At 44.6% G+C, this 20,668-nt stretch overlaps 1 protein-coding gene across 3 annotated transcripts in view; it reads right to left on the bottom strand.

Moving 5' to 3' along the window:
* The window catches only part of ZNF385B (zinc finger protein 385B), a 240,067-nt gene that overhangs the window by 104,466 nt on the left and 114,933 nt on the right, over window positions 1–20,668 (bottom strand). The window contains exons 1-2 of one of the 3 annotated variants that reach the window (XM_030580938.1): window positions 6,086–6,203; window positions 5,318–5,385 (exon numbers count right to left, since the gene is read on the bottom strand). The exons of 1 other annotated variant lie outside the window; for it this stretch is intronic. The gene's annotated coding sequence lies outside the window, so the exon portion shown is untranslated. Of the gene's footprint in view, window positions 1–5,317; window positions 5,386–6,085; window positions 6,204–20,668 lie in introns of those variants that run through there. One more of the 3 variants, XM_030580940.1, reaches the window with a different exon arrangement.

Here is a 20,668-nt window from a genome sequence, read left to right as displayed (position 1 = left end):
ATATATTACATTGGTGGACGTGCAGGTGAATGAACCGGTGTGGTGCCACTGATCTGGAGATATATATTGTCATCAAATTTGAAATAGTTGTGTGTGAGGATAAAGGCACAGAGCTCAGCAACCAACTGTGCTGTGGCATCATCAGCTGTATTCCTGACAGCTTGTATTCCATCTGTGTGTGGGATGTTTGTGTAGAGAGCCTCTGCATCCATGGTGGCTAGAATGGTGTTTTCTGGAAGGTCATCCATGTATTGTAGTTTCCTCAGGAAATCAGTGGTGTCGCGGAGATAGCTGGGAGTGCTGGTGGCATAGGGTCTGCGTAGTGAGTCCACATATCCAGACAGTCCTTCAGTGCGAGTGCCAATGCCCGAGATGATGGGGCGTCCAGGATTTCCGGGTTTGTGGATCTTGGGTAGTAGATAGAATAACCCTGGTCGGGGCTCTAAGGGTATGTTGATTTGTTCCAGTGTTAGTGTAGGGAGTGTCCTGAGTAGATGGTACAGTTTCTTAGTGTATTCCTCAGTGGGATCTGAGGGAAGTGGCCTGTAGAATCTGGTATTGGAGATTTGTCTGGCAGCCTCCTTTTGGTAGCCAGACCTGTTCATGATGACAACAGCACCTACTTTATCAGCCTCTTTGATGATAATATCTGGATGATTTCTGAGGCTGTGGATGGCATTGCGTTCTGCACGACTTAGGTTATGAGGCAAGCGATGTTTTTCCACAATTTCTGCCTGTGCACGTCGACGGAAGCATTCAATGTATAGGTCCAGACTGTCATTTCGACCCTCAGGAGGAGTCCATATGGAGTTCTTCTTCTTGTGCTGTTGGTGGGAGGGTACCTGTGTATCAGTGCGCTGTTCAGTGTTGTCCTGAAAGTATTCTTTGAGTCAGAGACGGTGAAAGTAGGCTTCCAGATCGCTGCAAAACTGTAACATGTTGGTGGGGGTGGCAGGGCAGAAAGAGAGTCCCCGAGATAGGACAGACTTTTCTTCTGGGCTGAGTGTGTAGTTGGATAGATTGACGATATTGCTGGGTGGGTTAGGGGTACCATAGTTGTGGCCCCATGTGGCAGGTAGGAATTTAGACAGCTTACAATCCTTTTTCCTTTGTAGAGAGGTGAAGTGAGTAATGTAGATCTCCTGTCTTATTTTAGTGAAGTCCGTTTGTATGGAAGTTTGGTTATTAATGAGTCTCCAGGTTGGAGAGCTCTTTTTTGATGTTTTCCTGTGGGCACCCGCATGGCCCCACAATATGCCAATATTTTTATGGCCGACCTGGAACAACGCTTCCTCAGCTCTCGTCCACTCACGCCCCTTCTCTATCTATGCTACATTGATGACATCTTCATCATCTGGACCCATGGGAAGGAGACTCTCTGGAAAAATTCCACCACGATTTCAACAGCTTCCACCCCACCATCAACTTCAGCCTGGACCAATCTACAGGGGAGGTCCACTTCCTAGACACCACGGTGCAAATAAGTGATGGTCACATTAACACCACCCTATACCGAAAACCTACCGACCGCTATGCCTACCTTCATGTCTCCAGCTTCCATCCCGGGCACATCACACGATCCATTGTCTACAGCCAAGCGCTGAGGTACAACCGCATCTGTTCTAACCCCTCAGACAGAGACCAACACCTACAAAATCTCCACCAAGCATTCTCAAAACTACAATACTCGCACGAGGAAATAAGGAAACGGATCAACAGAGCCAGACGTGTACCCAGAAGCCTCCTACTGCAAGACAAACCCAAGCAGGAAACCAACAGGACTCCACTGGCCATCACATACAGTCCCCAGCTAAAACCCCTCCAACGCATCATCAGGGATCTACAACCCATGCTGGACAATGATCCCACACTTTCACAGGCCTTGGGTGGCACGCCAGTCCTCGCCCACAGACAACCTGCCAACCTGAAACACATTCTCACCAGTAACTGCACACCGCACCATAGTAACTCTAGCTCAGGGACCAATCCATGAAACAAACCTCGATGCCAACTCTGCCCACATATCTACACCAGCGACACCATCACAGGACCTAACCAGATCAGCCACACCATCACTGGTTCATTCACCTGCACGTCCACCAATGTAATATATGCCATCATATGCCAGCAATGCCCCTCTGCTATGTACATCGGCCAGACTGGACAGTCTCTACGGAAAAGGATAAATGGACACAAATCCGATATTAGGAATGGCAATATACAAAAACCTGCAGGAGAACACTTCCACCTCCCTGGCCACACTATAGCAGACCTTAAGGTGGCCATCCTGCAGCAGAAAAACTTCAGGACCAGACTTCAAAGAGAAACTGCCAAGCTTCAGTTCATCTGCAAATTTGACACCATCAGCTCAGGATTAAACAGAGACTGTGAATGGCTTGCCAACGACAAAACCAGTTTCTCCTCCCTTGGTTTTCACACCTCAACTGCTAGAACAGGGCCTCATCCTCCCTGATTGAACTAACCTCGTTATCTCTAGCTTGCTTGCTTATATATACCTGCCCCTGGAAATTTCCACTACATGCATCTGACGAAGTGAGTATTCACCCACGAAAGCTCATGCTCCTAGACTGAACACTATCCCTACATTTTCAACAGGAGTTAATCCTGGAGGATCTCTCTCTGCTGCGGGTCACCTGGGAAGAGCGGGAGGGTCTTCTACAGCAATGCGGATTCCGCCCTGGCCCCTATGCAGCTTGCCTGTGTGCAGCAATGGTCCCCCCACCCCTCGCAGCACAGTGGCGTGGACGCGTTAGCCTGACTGGGACAAGGACCACAGTGGCTCTCCCTATAAACTTGCGCAAGCACATTGCCCATGCTCTGGCAGAAACTTCTGAAGAGATTACCGAGGCCGATTACCGTGACGTGATACACCACATCAATGGGCTATTCCACATCTAGGCAGGCATGCATGCAGCCCCAACACCCCCCCTCTTCTCCCAAAACATTTCCATCCTGAAAATAAAAGCTGCTTACCGGGAACACGCTCCTTTGCTTCCTCTTCACAGAGTTCCAGCTGCTGCGACTGGCTACCTTCCTCCTGGCTTGAGAAGAGCTCCTGGCTGCATGCCTCCTGGGACTCCGGGGTGTCTCCCCCCACCCCAGTACCCTCACTCTCTGTTTCCTCCCCCACCTCCACCTCTCCCTCCTCTCCCCGCTCTGAACTGTCCACCGTGGTCGTCGGATTGGCAGTGGGGTCACCTCCAAGTATCACGTCCAGCTCTCTGTAAAAACGGCAGGACGTGGGGGCAGCACCTGAGCGGCGGTTTCCCTCACGGGCTTTGCAACAGGCACTCCGCAGCTCCTTCACTTTAACCCTGCACTGCACCGTGTCCCGGTCATGGCCCCTTTCCATCATGGCCCTTGAGATCTGCTCACAGGTATCGTAATTCCTACGGCTGGAGAGCAGCTGTGACTGCACAGCTTCCTCACCAAAAACACTGATGAGGTCCAGCAACTCGCCATTGCTCCGTGCTGGGGCTCGTTTGGCGCATGGAGGAATGGTCACCTGGAAAGATTCACTGATTGATTGCACTCCACACCTGGCTGAGCAAACAGGAACGGGATTTTTAAAATTCCTGGGGCATTTAAAGGGCGAGTCACCTGAGGGCAGGGCAGCAGAGTGTGAACTGATGAGCAGAGTGGCTGAACAAGCATTCTGGGATTCCTCCTAATACCTCTGGAGGCCAATTACAGCGCTTTTGGTGGCCACACTTGTGGAGCAGCGCTGCATCACCAGCGCTGCACTCGTTATACCTGAGGCAGAGCAGGTGTACAGCTAGCGCTGCAGCCAGGGAGATGCAGCACTGTATGTGCTCTGCAAGTGTGGACGGTGAGCAAGTTGCAGCGCTGGTGGTGGGTTTACAGCGCTGCAACTTTCCAGTGTAGCCAAGCCCCCAGTTGGCCAGCCAGCCCATCTGAGGGTACACCTTCACTGCAAATAGAAGGAGTGTTCTTAACTCCAGTTACCTAACCCAAGTTCAAATAGCAGTGAAGACACAGCAATGCTGCTTTTAACTGAGGCTAGCGGCTGGTATTAATGACTATAGAGGAGGACTTGGAGTTAAACTCAACCTTATCTCTACCAAAAGTGTGCTGAAATACATTTTGGCTCCAGATGCATATTCACGACCAAGCAACTCCTCATACATCACACTAGCCACTTCTCTGAAGACAGAGTTAGTTTTATCTAAAAGAACTTTGAGGCTTATCCGAATTAGACAGAACTTCCAAACCCTTTGGGATTCAGCCACAGACCTATGAATTTGATATTTTCCCCTTACCTTTTGTATATTTAATCATCTCAGAGTAGTGTGGCCACCTGGCTGCGGACTTCACAAAACACTTCACTTTTCCCTCTATCTAGGTTCTTATACTGGCACCCATCACCCTAGTATTTGAGTATCTTTTAGAAAAATAATCTTTGTGGCAGCTTGGCACAGAGAACTGTTTTTTCAACTAAATGACTATTTACACAGAACGTATTTCTGATAAAAAAAATTCTTCAATTTTTGTCAGAAAAGCCAAAAATCTGAAAACTGAAAACTAATTTTTTCAATGGAAAGTCAATTTTTTTTCTGAAAAAAAATTCTGACAAGCTCTCCAGATAGGTTCTTTCTTACAAAAGAGGTGTTTTACTCAAGGCATAAGCAGTCTTTTGGAGGCTGGATAAAGGGGTGTCAATGCAAACCAAATGAAAGTATCCTTTACTGTGTTGAAAAAGTTTTTAAGGTTCAGGCTCTGACAAACTTTCAAAGGGAAAATATTTTGCAGCTGGGAGCCTTAAACTGGCTGTGGACAGGAATTGCTTCCAAGCTGAGTTTAACCCAAGTGTTATGCTTTCGCAGCACCTTGCCCCACTCAGGAGAGCAGCACCCACATTCTGCACTTACTGGCATTTCCAGGGACACATCAAGTATAGATCTGAGTACAGTAGAGTATTTTAGCCTGGAGGTAAAAAAAAAAACATGGAGGACTATTGTGAGGTCAGTATTTACAAGCAATGTCAAAGCCATTGCTACATCTTATCTGAGATGAATTACAGTCAGTTACTTTTTTCCAGATCCCTACCCCATTCAGGTGGTAGGAGAATGAGTCGAATCTGAAATGTAAAGACGTTGAGTCGAGTATGAGCTGTGTACTGATGATAATGCAGCCCAAATAACTTTGTGAGTAAAGTGCAAGACTTGGGAGTCAGGATGACTAGATTCTGTTCTGGCTCTGACACATACTGTGTGGCCAACGATGAGGCCCTTAATCTCAGTTTTCCTATCTGTTAAATGGGGTTCAAAATACTCACCTCACAGTAGTATTCAGAGACTTAACTTATTAAGTCTGTAAAGTGCTCTGAGGTCCTCAGATAAGTCACTGTAGAAACAAAAAATTATTATTGCTCTAATCTTCCTCCTCTCACTGCTACTCCTTTCCCCATCTTCTGCATCCCCTCTCCTCCCTATGTTATTACTCTTCCTTCTCTCAGTGTTTGGGAACATTCTCTCAACACACTGTACGACTAGCCAAATCCCCCCACATCAACTGTGAGCTATCACAGCTCCTTCTCCTACCCCAATGCTTTGAGAGGGATCAGCAGGAGTGTGTGGAGACACAGAAAGCTTCTAATAATTGTTCCAACTTTTAACAAGTGCTGGTTGTAACGTGATAAAATCACTGGAACAAGAATGACAGCAAACCATACACAGGACTATTAGGCTACACAACAACTAAGTTAGCAACTTTCTTTAACACAGAAGGGGAAAAAAGGCAAAACTTGCTTTGATACTTCACAAAAGGGTTATATGGACCAGCATTTATGATTTCATTGATGTCAATGGAGTTATATCAGGGATTACATTTTCCCTTGTATATTTACTGTATTTGTAGGGACATTTTTCAGGAAAAGATTGGATTAACCAATAAACAAACCCACCACCTTCCAAAAAACAACAAAAGACAGCTATTTTAACTAAATACTTCTTCACTTTATCGTAAATTAATTTCCGATGTGTTATATTTATACTCACAGTGGGGGGAAAACCCCTGTACGTGCTAAAAACAGAGTAATGCTTACCTTAGTGTGCAAGATCATAGCCTGTGACCACTTCAGCATAATATGTGGAACCAGATTTAGAGATAAATAATTCCTTCATTTCACCGGGGTGCTTTTGTGATGTTTGGTGTGAGGAGACGGCAGGCAAGTGATAAGTCTGAACAAATCATACGTGCTGTAATTGCTGCTTAGCTCTAATTACTGTTCAGGACGGTGTTTGCAACTTGATTCCAGAGGGAAGATAGCCTACCTAATGACATCATCAGACCAAATATAATCTAAAAGACTGACAATATATATTTTAACAGTGTTTCTACAAACCGTTTTTAAGATGTTGAAAAGTCGATTGTTCTTATATAGATTAAAACTTCAGCTGTGCATTTTTATGGCTTGTTTTTAAAGATTTTGAAAAAACAAATGGCATTAGCCCCTAATCATGGGCATTTTAGGTGAAGTGGGAGGGGAAATTCTCTGTAATTAACACATTACAATACTGTGTTCATCTAACATAAGAAACTGCTTCAAGTGTACAAACCAAGCATTTTTACAGCTGTAAAACAGTTCAAAACAAGTAATCAGTTGCAGTCACAGAGTTCCTGATTGAGATACAAATCCTGCAATGAGCTCCAGGACTCTGTCTACACACAATTCATTGCAGGATCAGGGCCCAAGTTATTTATAATCCTTTAGTCTCAGGATGCAGCAGATTTTGTTCAAATCTAACAAAAGGCTCCAATTTATTAGATGACAATATCATGCTTCCTCTATGTATAGGTCTTGTTCACACCAGTTTTCATGAGAAAGTGTTCGGCTTGGACTGACATGGATGGAGTTACAGAGAGAGAGATGAATTTAGTTCATTGTATTTGTTCAGAGCCATGTCCCAAAATAACTTCTCTTGTTCATATTCTCAAATTGCACACTATTCTTAGTTATAAATCACTTTCATTCCAGCTCTGAATATAGCATACCTTATCCCATGGAAATAGAAGAGAATTCATTTGTTTTGATAGATCCTATAGCAAAGCATGGCTAATTCTACTCCTTTACTGCCAGGACAATTAATACTGGAGTACATGTTTAAAGTGCATTAATTGTAGCTCTTAAATGTGTAAAGAGACAAATAGAGATTGTCCATAAATATAACCACATGGAAGCTCCACTAAAAAGGCCAGAGATTAATGGCTGGCATAAACAGACAACCAAGAGAGAGTATATTTATTTATTTTTACTATGCTAGCATATAGATAAGTCTACTGAAAGATGGAGGATTAAGGTGACAAACAGAATGGTGTGAATGATCTATTAAGAGCTAAGCATGTGATCCTGAGAAATGCTGAGCTGGCAACTGCACCTGCAACTCCCTGAATTCAAGATGCATTGCAGATACTCAACACCTCTCCAGATCAGGCACTTTGGGCCTCTCTGCACTTGCAAGTTAGTTTGAATTAAGGTAGGTGTGAATTTAACCTGCATAACTATTCCAGAATAACCCCACATGTGGATACTCTTATTCCTAAATAAGGGACCCTTGTCTGATTTACCTTCATCCACTTTATGGATTACTTACTTAATGTATAATGGAGACAAAGCTTTCTAATGAAAATTCCAAGGAACTCATAAAATTCCATTTAAATAACTACTACTATTGCAACATTCAGATTAATAACCCAAACAGGAAATTCCAAATCTTAAAAGTCCAACTTGAACTCTGATTCCTTTGGCAGGTACTTTAAAATTTATTTCTCATATACCAGAGGTCTATTACAGGACTGGATGAGAGAGATTCTGTGGCCTGTAATAGGCAGGAGGTCAGACTAGATCATCATGACAGTCCCTTCTGACCTTCAAGTTTATAAGCATTACATCAGGACAGCCTCAATAGTGATACCCCTCCCACTGGGCTACATCATCAGGGTAAATCAGCCAAACACTCTAGGTCTCTTTATGCTGTAATCTTATGAGTTGAAATATTATTTCCCACCATCCTTCGCACCAAAACACACACAGGTGTTGGAGGTTAAATTGAAAAGTGCTTTTTGAGATTTTTGGATGAAAGATTCCCTGTAAATACAATGTATTATTATTAAAACACCAGAGTATTATTTTATTAAATTAAAAACTACATCACTGATGCACATTTTTTTTTGATAAGCAAGACTCCAATGACAATTTATGCTTCCAAATCAAAAGCAATGTTAGCAGTTTACTGAACACAGATGTCAGCATGTAGGTGAATATATAGGCAGATACATGAGTGTTGTTATAGCATAGCATATACATGTACAAAATTCATAGGTTGGTAGAGTTGAACCTCTTCACTTTTCTCCCCACATCCTCCCTCACTTGTTGCCCTATGAATAGCACTGTGGAGTGACAGGACTGCGGCTGCAGAAGTATATGTATATCCATTAAGCTCTCTGTTGCTCCTAACACCTACATGCATTTTGACAGATAGTCCTTGTGAGGATCCACAGATCTTGAACCACAGGCTTCCAGACAACCTTCACATCCCAGTCACCTTCCAGCGACTTGCTAGTAACTAATGTGCTGAGTTCTAGTGCCCCACCAGAGAAGCCACAGGTGTGCTGATTGGAGAAGTGCCCAGCCCCACCAATTGGTCTGGCTGCACTATTTAAGCCAGAAAGCAGCACTCGAAGTTGTCTGTGCAACTGGGTGAATATCTGGCTGGCTGCAACGTTGAACCCAGGCTTCTTGTCTGACTCCCGAGCACTGCTTTCCTGACCTGCCTTGTTTGATCCCTGCCCCTGGTCTCCAACTCTAACTCTGACCCCTAGTTTGACTTCTGACCCTGACTCCAGCTTTGACCCCGGCTTGACTCCCGCCTCCAGCTCTGACTCCCAGTTTCTGATTTGGCAGGGTTTCTGGCCTCTGATCACCACTGCAAGACTACTAGGCCTGACTTCCACTGCTCCAACCACTAGTCATGACTGACCAAGCCCCAGTCATGACAGTCCTCGAGAATAATTTTAATGTATGCCAATACATACGTGTGACTGACAACAGCCTGCCATATCCTCGACAAATCTTATGGAATTATGACAAATGTGATTGAATAAATATAGCCTTATTGAATTGGATTTAATACCTTTGGGGTCCAGTGTATTACAAATAAAGTTTATGTTGTTGTAGGATGATATGTATGATGTTGCACTCCATATATTTATGGAAATATGCTTATGAGTTTAAATATAATGTAACTGTAATATGCTTTATGCAAAAGGTCTCTTGTAAGGTATCATTACAAAGCTTATAAATTACTGAGTGTGTTCATCCTATTTGTATGAATACATCATTCTTGTATCTGAAGCTAGAAATATGAAGTATTACTCTGAAGTCCTATTGCAACTATGCAAAGTGTGGGTCATTGATGGTGGCTTGGAATCTTGATGACTCCCGTTAAACTAGGACAATTGGTTGTAAATGGCTCTGTTTACTTGTAAGCCTTCCTGTATTCGCGGGTGCCAGGCAGTGAGTAATGAAGTCTCATAGGACATGTGAACATGTCATATGATACTGGAATCCATCTTAAACCTAGTGCTTTTCCATTTAGAAGGAAGAGTGGGAATCCAGAGAGAGAGAAAGGATTCCCACCTTGTGCAAAAGATATAAATGAGGGTGGAACAGAACAAAGAGGACTGCCAGTTGTGAGAAATCCCCTAGTTACCACCTGAGCTGGAACTAACAAGAACTGTACCAGGAGATAGGATTGGGCCAAACTAAGAAGGAGTCTAGTCTGTGAAAGAAGCTTATTGGAACATCTCTGAGGATGAGATTTACCTATTCAGTTTCTTAAATGTAGTAGGCTGAGACATGCGTGTTTTGTTTTATTTTGCTTGGTAACTTACTTTGTTCTGTCTGTTAATACTTGAAACCACTTAAATCCTACTTTTTATACTTAATAAAATCACTTTTGTTCATTAGTAAACCCAGAGTAAGTGATTAATACCTGGAGGAGCAAACAGCTTTGCATATCTCGCTATCAGTGTTATAGAAGGTGGATAATTTACGAGTTTACCCTGTATAAGCTTTATACAGAATAAAACAGAGTTATTTGGGGTTTGGATTCCATTGGGAACTGGGTGTCTGGGTGCTGAAGATAGGTGACTTGCTAAGCAGTTTTTGATTAAAAAGTCTGCAGCTTTAGAGGCATGGACCAGACCTGGGTCTGTGCTGCAGCAGACTAGCATGTCTGGCTCAACAATGCAGGGGGATGGAGTCCTAAGCTGACAGGGAAAACAGGCTCAGAGGTAGTTCAGCACATCAGGTAACAGTCCCCAGGGGGACTCTGTGACCGAACCCATCACAGTGGCATAGTCAAACAGGATCTGTGCACAGCTGATTGCTTTGAGACACTGCTAGTGATTTTAAGTGAGTTCTGCGTGTGGTGGCTGGAGAACAGACAAAGTGGTTACTGGTTTGTTATTTTCTGTTCGTTTATTTCAGGTGAGGGAAATAACCACAAGAAAGCGGGAAAATGACTACCAGTAAGGCAGCTACAAAACTAGAGCTGGCCAGACTGGAAGCACAGGAGAAGGCAAAGGACTGTGAGTTACAAATGAGGCTCTAAGAAGCAGAGGCAACCAGGGAGGAAGCTACTCACAAAAGAGCCATGGACTTAAAAGCCAAAGAAATTGAGGCACAGAAAGCTGCCCAGGAGAAGAAGGAAAGGGAGAAGCAAGATGCTCAGGAGGAGAAGGAAAGAGAGAGGCAGCTAGTCCTGGAGTTAAAAGACAGAAAAATATATGGCCCAAATTGAGACCCAGAAGCATGAACTGGCCGTAATGGAGTGGAAAAGACAGAACCCTTCAGCAGCTGGCTCCACTTTCCCAAACATCCATCAGTGGGAGCAATTATGCCTACAGTATGATGAATCCAGTGACATTGCCAAATATTTCATCACCTGTGAGAGACTGTGCACTCTCCACACGATTCCTGAAGATCAAAAGATGACCACTTTGGTTACAAAATTGACTGGGAGAGCTCTGGACATATTCTATAAGATGCCTATTGCTGATGCTTCAAACTATGGTAAATTTAAGGAACTGGTTTTGAAACAGTTCCAGATTACACCTGAAACCTACAGGGTAAAATCCAGTAGTCTTAAGAGAGGATCTGGATTGAGTAATGTGACTTATGTAAATGAAATTAGTGATTTATTAGACAAGTGGGTGAGGAAAAAGTATTACAAGCTTGGAAGAAATGTGTGATTTAGTTACTCAGGAACAGTGATGATGTAAAACAGTATCTGTGGGGCAAAAAGGTGGGTACAGTGGGTGAACTAGCTGAGTTTGCAGACTCTCGAGAAATCACAAACTGCAATTAAACAAACCACTGGCAGAGGGGTACGGGGTTGGTGGAAAGCAGAATCAGGAGGAGGCTGGGAGTTCACCTCTCCATTCCTCAATGACTCATCCCAAGTCTGCTGTACAAGCAGAGGAGTCCAAAAGGTGCTATCAGTAAGTCCACTGAGCACCTGAGGAATAACGTCCTTGGCTGAGTGGGAAAAGGCACCAGGTAACACATGAAGCTGCAGGGTATCTCAGGGTACTGCTTCTTACCACACAGGATTTGTAAAGGTTGCTTCTACACAACCAAACAGTGAGCACATGCATGCTGTTAAGCTGAATGGCAGAGTGCTCCAAGGTTTAAGGGATACTGGTGCAGAGATCTCTGTGGTCAGGAGGGAGCTGATCCAGGAGACGGATTTGTTACCAGGAAAAATGGCAGAATTAGAATTAGTGGAGGTTACAAAGTTCTTGCACCTTTAGCCAAGGTACACATGGAAACTGGGGATTTGCAGGCTGAAATACCTGTTGCAGTGGTGGCACACAATTTTGCACCGTTTCCACTGGGGAATGATTTTTTTGATATGGCAGAATCTGTCCCAGGATTTGTTAGCAGCAGGAAGGAATCTTGTGCTCAAATCCCCAGAGGGGAGGGTAAAGTCACAGGTGCTGCTGGGGAAATATGAGAGTCTCTTTAATTCTTCGGTAGCAGCAGGGATGGTTGTAACCAGTAGCCTGTAGCCCTGGGGCTCAAGGCAGTCCCTGCGGGAAGGACTGGATAGAGTCAGCTCCTGTCCTGGGATCCTCTCCCTAGGGAACAGGGATGTTTCAACTTGTAACAGGGAGGCCTTCCCAGCCAGGAAGTTGCAGGTCAGCAGGGGATAGGTCCTGCCCTGGGGTGCACAGAGACATATATCTCGGAGATGGAAGTTGGGGTCCTGACAACCGCTGCATGGTAATTTACAACTGGTGCCCATCACCCTGTTATTAGTCTCTGAAGAGAAAGCAAGAAAAGAGGAAGAGAAAACATATGTTTAGGCAGCCTATCTTCTGCTGGGAACACCACAGTGAAGACAGGGAGCTGTTCAACCTTGAAATACCCTTGTCCAAAAGGAGAGATACGCAAGAGAGGGGACAGCCAGGAGAACCATGCAAGTGGGTGCTTTTGCTGTATCATAGAGCAGGATTAAGTGCAGTTGCCCTGAATTGGGACAGTAGTAACAGTAGAAGTATACTTCTGAGACATACAGTACGTTGTACTGCCTTTAGTGAAAGAGTTGCTAGTGCTTAACTTATTGAGAGTCACAGTTGTTAGATGACCAAATAATTAATCTGCAAAACACATTTGCTACCTATTGATTGTTAAACATTTGTCGTGGTCAAACAAAGTCGATAGGTGGCCACTTTAATTTTGTATTTTTAGAAACTATAATTGCAAAAATATTGATTTCAATCATAAGTTCAGTTTCTGCAAAAAATTCTCTGTAATTAACACACTACAGTACTGGGTTCATCTAACAAACTGCTTCAAGTGTACAAACAAAATTTCTGTTTGAAATATTGACATTCCCTATTGCAGGACTGCTGGGCCCCACAATCCTAATGGATCAATAGTCCTTCACACCACTACGCAGATAACTGACAAAATAAATTAACAACATATTTTTTGAAACATTTTAAAACCTATGTTAAGGACTCTTTCATTTGTGTTTTACTAATACACTAGGCTATTAAAGCTCCTTCAAAGCTATTATAGTCTGTTATTTCACTGCCCAACTGAGGATTGTTTAATATATGACCTATTAACACGATGGTGTAAAAATATACTTCAATGGTACATTTATGATACAAGTGGGGAATCTAACAATCAGATATTTAACTTCTCAGTACCTAGATTACTGACAATAGTATTAATGGTTCCTTGGGAATAATTGCAGTCATCATTAAATCTGTTTTAAATGAGTATTTTAAACTTTCATATGCATATTATCAACCTGATATACCACCTGCTTCTGCCTTGCTGGAAACGCTAAGGTCAAGGTATTTAAAATCTTGGGGAATGGCCATTCGTTTGGGGTTACACCTGGTCTGCTGGAGACCTGCTGGCTATTGGGAGCCTGGGCAGGTCAGGATACTTGGGAGGAAATAGTAATGACCTGAAACTGCTCCCCTAGCCTGCCCACCTGAATTAACCAGGAGTGAGGAAGATGGGTCACATAAGTAAGTCAGGCTGAGGAAGTTCACATTTCCCATGCTGTTTATTTTCTCCCAAGACACAGATCTTTGAGCAGGTCTCCAGCACACCAGGTTTAACCAGCAGCCCCGTGTCATTTGTTCCTCTAGTTGCACCCCCACCCTATCAAGGAAGCGTCCATGGTCAGCATGAGCACTGAGGAGTGTTGATGAAATGGGACACCTGTGCATAAGTTATCTGGTTTTGTCCACCATTGCAGGGAGGCCAATACATTCGCTGGAGGAGTTAGCATCATGCAGAAGCTGTGTGTGCTGAGTTTGTAGTTGGAGTTGAGCCAAACCTGGAGATAAGCCAGACTACATATGAGCTCTCTGACCATGAAGGTGGTGGCTGCCATGTGACCAAGAAGCTGAAGGCATGTTCTTGCCTGTATTCTGGGGAGAACAGAGAGCGTGCATATGAGATGTGTAATAGTGAGGAATCTGTTGTGTTGAAGTGAGTCTTTGGTTCGAACTGAATCCAGGTGAGCTCCGATGAACTTGATCTGCTGTGGGGGTATCGAGGTAGATTTTTGGAAGTTTTATTTGCAGGCCTAGACTGTGGAAGAGGGAGATGGTAAAATGCGTCACTTTTAATGTCTTATCATATGAGCCAACCTTGATAAGGCAGTCATCTAGGTAGGGGGAAAGTATAGTCTTGTGCTTGCGGAGGTGGGCCACGACTACAGCTAGGGTCTTGGAGAATACTCTCGGTGCTGTGGAGAGTTCGAATGGAAGTACTCTGTATTGAAAGTAGTTGTGTTCGAGTGTGCTGGATGAACGGATATGTGAAAATAGGCATCTTGTAGGTCAAGGGCTGTGAACCAGTCCCCTTGTTCCAGTGTGGGTATTATTGTGCCCAATGTGACCATCTTGAATTTCTGTACATGCACAAATTTGTTCAGTCAGTGTAGGTCTAATATAGGTCTCCTTCCCTCACCTTTCTTTTGGGTCAGAAAGTAGGGAAATAGAACCCTTTACCCTGATGTGGTGTTGTACAGGTTCCACTACACCTAGTTGCAGAAAATGAGTCACTTGTATGAAAAGTAGGTGCTTGTGAGAAGGGTTCCTGAAGGGGGACAGGGAAGGGTGGACAGGCAGGAAATAAAAGAGATGGAGTAACCTAACTGAACTATTTCCAGGACCCCGTGGCCCTGTGTGATCTTTTTTCAGACACGGTGGAAAGCCTGGAGGCGGTGGCCGAATGGGCAAATAGGCAGCAGAGTCAAGGGGTGGTTGTGCAGACCCCCGACCAACACTTCAAAATTGTTGTTTGTTTCCCGATGGGTGGGAGGTAGCTGATTGTGCATGGTTTTGTCTGCACCTAGGAGGTCTGTTGCGGTTCCTCCCAGTATCAAATGGTCTGGGCTGGGGTCAGTGATGTTGTGCGCCATGCCTCTGATAAGGTTGATACTGTTGCCCCCTGGGGAGGGATGGGTATATGCCCAGTGTGCGCAGGGCGGCTCTAGAGTCTTTCATAGTGTGAAGAATTTGATTGTTTTTTTTTAGAGAAAGTTTATCTTTTGACAAAGGGAAGGTCCTCCACTTTGGTCTTCAGCTCTTTGGTGACACCAGATGCAGAAAGTCAGGAAGACCTGAGCATGACCACCTCAGTCACAGTAGTGTGGGCTGCTGTGTCCGCCATGTCCAGGGATGCTTTTAGCACTGTCCTGGACACCAACTGACCCTCAACAAGAACTGACTTAAAGTCCGCTCTCCTGTCCTCTGGGATATAGAAGGTAAAATCAAAGAGCTTGTTGTAGTTGTCGAAGTCATAGCTTGCGAGGAAGGTGGAGTAATCTGCAATTCTGAATTGCAAAGTGGAGGAAGTATAAAACCTTGCAGCCCAGGAGGTCAAGCCATTTGAGATTCTTGTCTTCCAGGGTGGGGCAGTATTGTGGCTGTTTTGTCCCATGTGTCGCTGCATCCACTACAAGAGAATTTGGTTGTGGGTGGGAAAATAAGAAATCTACATCTTTAGTGGGAACATAATATTTTCGTTCAGCCTTTTTGCATGTTGGTGGTATGGAGGCAGGAGTCTTCCAGAAAGTGTCAGCTGGTTCTAGGAGGGCTTCGTTTATGGACAGCACGATCTTTGAGGGTGCAGAGAGTTGGACGATTTTGAAGAGTCTGTGTTGTGTCTCCTGGACTTCTTCCAAAGGAATGTCCTGGCTGACCGCCACCGTCTTGAAAAGTTCCTGGAATTGCTTAAAGTCATCCACATTTTGTGTCAAGCAGGAGGTCTCCCTCTGCAGCTGATGGAGAGTTAGGAGCCGGTGAGTCAGGGAAAGGTTTAGAGCCCACCCCTTCAGGAGGGAGTTCAGGAGCTCTATATGTAGATAGAGCTGGAGACAGAGGCGCAGAGCAGATTTGCGGTCTGGTGGAAGGGCCGCAAGAAGGAGTGGTAGCAAGAACCGACCAAGGATACCACTGTTTTTGCTTTTGCGGGTGTGACAGGCTGTTTATAGGCACCCTCCATGGGTCCACATCTGCTGTGGGGGCGTTGGGCAGGCTCAGTGCCGACAAGGGTGGAATGCACTGCCAGTACCAGCTCTATCTTTGGTGCCAACGGGACCAGTGCCAGGGAGAGCTTCCCGCTGTTGCGCCCTGCATCACCTGTGACTGAGGTGCTGGGGTGGTTGGAGGTGCCTGCTTTTGGCGCTGTCAGCACCAGAAAGATCTCACAGGAGACTCTTTACCCTTTTGAAAGTCTCTGTGCAGAGACATTGGGGCTTCCTGCCTCTTTGCTCAAGTGGGTGAAGCCGCACTCCCAATTGGTTCTGACTTGGCAGGGGAGCTTGAGGGAGAGGGTTTACTTGTGCCCATCTCCAAAGGTTGCTGCAGAGATTTCTCCATCAGGAGCATTTTTAGCCACAAGTCCCTGTCACAACGAGCCCTGGTTTTCAGGCTGGTACAATGAATACACTCTGCAGGGACGTGTCTCTCATCGAGGCACTTCACACAGTGTAAGTGTCCGTCAGATCACGGAATAGGCTCCTTACAAGAATCGCATTTCTTAAAGACTGGGGACCCCAGCATCATTGAAGTATGATTGCCTGGGGAGAGTCTCTCAACAGGAGATGAACTTGAGGGAATTTTTTTTTTGAAACTAACAAACTATTCTAAAGGAAGGGAGATAACGGATATTTCTGTCTAACTAAGTCTACTTCTTTCTACTTATTTCCTTCAGTGACCAGGGAAGAGGTTCAGCAATGCCCTGAGTCCTGTCTTCAGCCGAGGATGGTTGAGAAGGAACTGAGGGCAGTGCGGGACACGCGCACTCAGGCAGACCCTAACAATGCTGCAAGACAGCAGCTGAGCACGTGCATCCCGACAAGGCACTGCTATCAAAGATCTCTGATCAACAGCGCCAGGATGCATCATTACCTGCAGTGGAGCGCTCACTGGGACAGCCCTCGAAAAAAACTGATTACTTTGACATTCACAGCCACTTCTATGAAGGCTTCCTAAAGGGTGGGCACTTTACTTTTATACTTCAAAGTTGTCTTCTGTGTAACTTAGCAAGAAAACTGCTCATATCTTGTGAAGTCAAAAACTCAAGCAAATAAACCAACTATACTACAAACACTGCTTACTCTATATTTAACTTTTTTCTTTTAAAATTTTGTTTCTCAAAGCTGTTCTGCTGAGAGATCCAACTCCAAGCTTTCGTCATTGCTGTTATTGTCCAAGAAAAGTGAGTCTAGAGGTCAGCTGGTCAGGGCCCCACTAAGCTAGACACTGTACAGACATAGTAAATGACAATCCTTGCCCCAAATAGCTATCAGTCTAAGAGCGAATTGAATACTAATGATTATGTGGGTAAAATTCTACTCACAAAAATGAATGTCATTAAGTGGGATTTAGCTTTTTTCCTTCTACAGTGGCACAAATGTTTCATTTTTCTTAAGTGCAACACCATTTGACAGATGAAGACAGCTTTCCACTTATAATGAAAACTAATCAGACTTCATTAATGAAAACAATAATGTGCCTTCATGAAATTCTGCAATGTGAGATTTGAGTAAGTGCACTGAGTATGCTTATATCAACTTTTTCCACAAGAAAAGAGATCACACATTTGATGTGCATACACGATTACTTTACGCATTCCCTTGTATGACCAGCCAACATCTTGACAGATGAAAGGAAACACAACAAAGTCCGTCAGTCAATGGTGCTTGACAGTAGTGTGGCAGAAGAGCCCAATGTACAAGCAGCAGACATTCCCACAGTAGCTAGAGGTTCACTTGCGAGATGGAGGCTGGAACACACTGTTTCCTGGATCTCCTGTGGGCCTCAGCTTGGGCTCTCTGATGGTTCTCTGTGATGACTGCACCAGTCCTGACTGGACTTCTCCAGACTGAGCGGTTGTGGGCAGGGTTCTCCCAGTTGTCAGTGGGAATGCTGAATTTCCTGAGACCTTGCCACTGTATCACAGCTTTGGCCTTCCTCTGCATCACAGGTAGTTCTTGAGCTGACCACAGAGCACAGTCTTCAATGATCTTGAAGCATATGCTCCACTTGTCCCCATCAGTGAAGCCTGCAAGCGTGCAGCACAGTCTTCAGAGACTGTAGGCTGGTTCTCTCAAGAAGTTTGTTGTTAGTGATCCATTAGTCCCAAGTGACTCTCAGGATTTTTCTGACACAGCAAAGGTGGAGCTATTCAATCTCCACATCTGTTCGGAGTATGTGACCCAGTTTTCACAGCTGTAAAGGAGAATACTGAGGACACAAGCCTAATAAACAGACACCTTTGTCTTCAGGGTTAGCAGCTTGTTGTTCCAGACCTGTGAGGTAAGTTTGCCAAAGATGAAAGAGGCTTTGCTGAATCTCGCGCCAAGTTCTCTATCAAGGCTAGAGGTAGTGGTAGGGTAGTGGTGGTTGGAGACTCTCTGCTGAGGGGGACGGAGACACCCATCTGTCACCCTGACTGTTCATCCCGAGAGGTATGCTGCCTGCCAGGGGCCCATATCCAAGATGTTACAGAGGCATTGTCAAGGATTATCCAGCCTTCTGACTACTACCCCATGCTACTCATCCATGTGGGCAAAAATGATACTGTGAGGTGGGACACTGAGCAGATCAAGAGTGACTACAGGGCTCTAGAAGTACGGGTTAAGGAGTTTGGAGCGCAGATGGTATTCTCTTCGATTCTTCCTGTTGAAGGTAGGGGCCCGGGCAGAGACAGATGCATCGTGGAGGTGAATGCCTGGCTGCGAAGATGGTGTCGCCAGAAGGGCTTTGGCTTCCTCGACCACGGGATGCTATTCGAGGAAGGACTGCTAGGCAGAGATGGCCTTCACCTTTCGAGGAGGGGAAAGGCCTTATTTGCGCACAGACTGGCTAACCTAGTAAGGAGGGCTTTAAACTAGGTTCGATGGGGACAGGTGAGCAAACCCCACAGGTAAGTGGGGAACAAGACCTGGGAGATGGGTCGGAAACAGGAGGGAGCATGGGCTTTAATGGCAGAGAGAAAGGAGTGTCAGGGCAAAGCTGGGAGGCAAGATCAAACCAGTATCTTAGATGCCTTTATACAAATGCAAGAAGTATGGGTAATAAGCAAGAAGAACTGGAAGTGCTAATAAATAAATACAACTATGACATTGTTGGCATTACTGGAACTTGGTGGGATAGTACACATGACTGGAATGTTGGTGTGGATGGGTATAGTTTGCTCAGGAAGGATAGACAGGGGAAAAAGGGAGGAGATGTTGCCTTATATATTAAAAATGTACACACTTGGACTGAGGTGGAGATGGACATAGGAGATGGAAGTGTTGAGAGTCTCTGGGTTAGGCTAAAAGGGGTAAAAAACACGGGTGATGTCGTGCTGGGAGTCTACTACAGGCCACTTAATCAGGTGGAAGAGGTGGATGAGGCTTTTTTCAAACTACTAACAAAATCATCCAAAGCCCAAGATTTGGTGGTGATGGGGGACTTCAACTATCCAGATATATGTTGGGAAAATAACACCACGGGGCACAGACTATCCAATAAGTTCCTGGACTGCATTGCAGACAACTTTTTATTTAAAAAAGTTGAAAAAGCTACTAGGGGGGAAGCTGTTCTAGACTTGATTTTAACAAATAGGGAGGAACTCGTTGAGAATTTGAAAGCAGAAGGAAGCTTGGGTGAAAGTGATCATGAAATCATAGAGTTTACAATTCTAAGGAAGGGTAGAAGGGAGTACAGCAAAATAGAGATAATGAATTTCAGGAAGGTGGATTTTGGTAAGCTCAGAGAGCTGATAGGTAAGGTCTCATGGGAATCAAGACTGAGGGGAAAAACAACTGAGGAGAGTTGGCAGTTTTTCAAAGGGACGCTATTAAGGGCCCAAAAGCAAGCTATTCCGATGGTTAGGAAAGATAGAAAATGTGGCAAAAGACTATCTTGGCTTAACCACGAGATCTTGCGTGACCTACAAAATAAAAAGGCGTCATATAAAAAATGGAAACTAGGTCAGATTACAAAGGACGAATATAGGCAAACAACACTGGAATGCAGAGGCAATATTAGAAAGGCAAAGCCACAAAATGAGCTCAAACTTGCTATGGGAATAAAGGGAAACAAGACGACTTTTTATCAATACATTAGAAGCAAGAGGAAGACCAAGGACAGGGTAGGCCCACTGCTCAGTGAGGAGGGGGAAACAGTAACGGGAGACTTGGAAATGGCAGAGATGCTTAATGACTTCTTTGTTTCGGTCTTCACTGAGAAGTCTGAAGGAATGTCCAATATAGTGAATGCTTACGGGAAGAGGGTAGGTTTAGAAGATAAAATAAAAAAAGAGCAAGTAAAAAATCACTTAGAAAAGTTAGATGCCTGCAAGTCACCAGGGCCTGATGAAATGCATCCTAGAATACTGAAGGAGTTAATAGAGGAGGTATCTGAGCCTCTAGCTATTATCTTTGGGAAATCATGGGAGACGGGGGAGATTCCAGAAGACTGGAAAAGGGCAAATATAGTGCCCATCTATAAAAAGGGAAATAAAAACAACCCAGGAAACTACAGACCAGTTAGTTTAACTTCTGTGCCAGGGAAGATAATGGAGCAGGTAATT

Source organism: Gopherus evgoodei, chromosome 11 (assembly GCF_007399415.2).
Source record: "Gopherus evgoodei ecotype Sinaloan lineage chromosome 11, rGopEvg1_v1.p, whole genome shotgun sequence".
Classification (NCBI taxonomy): Eukaryota; Metazoa; Chordata; order Testudines; family Testudinidae; genus Gopherus; species Gopherus evgoodei.
This window is presented reverse-complemented; position numbering and strand designations above follow the sequence as displayed.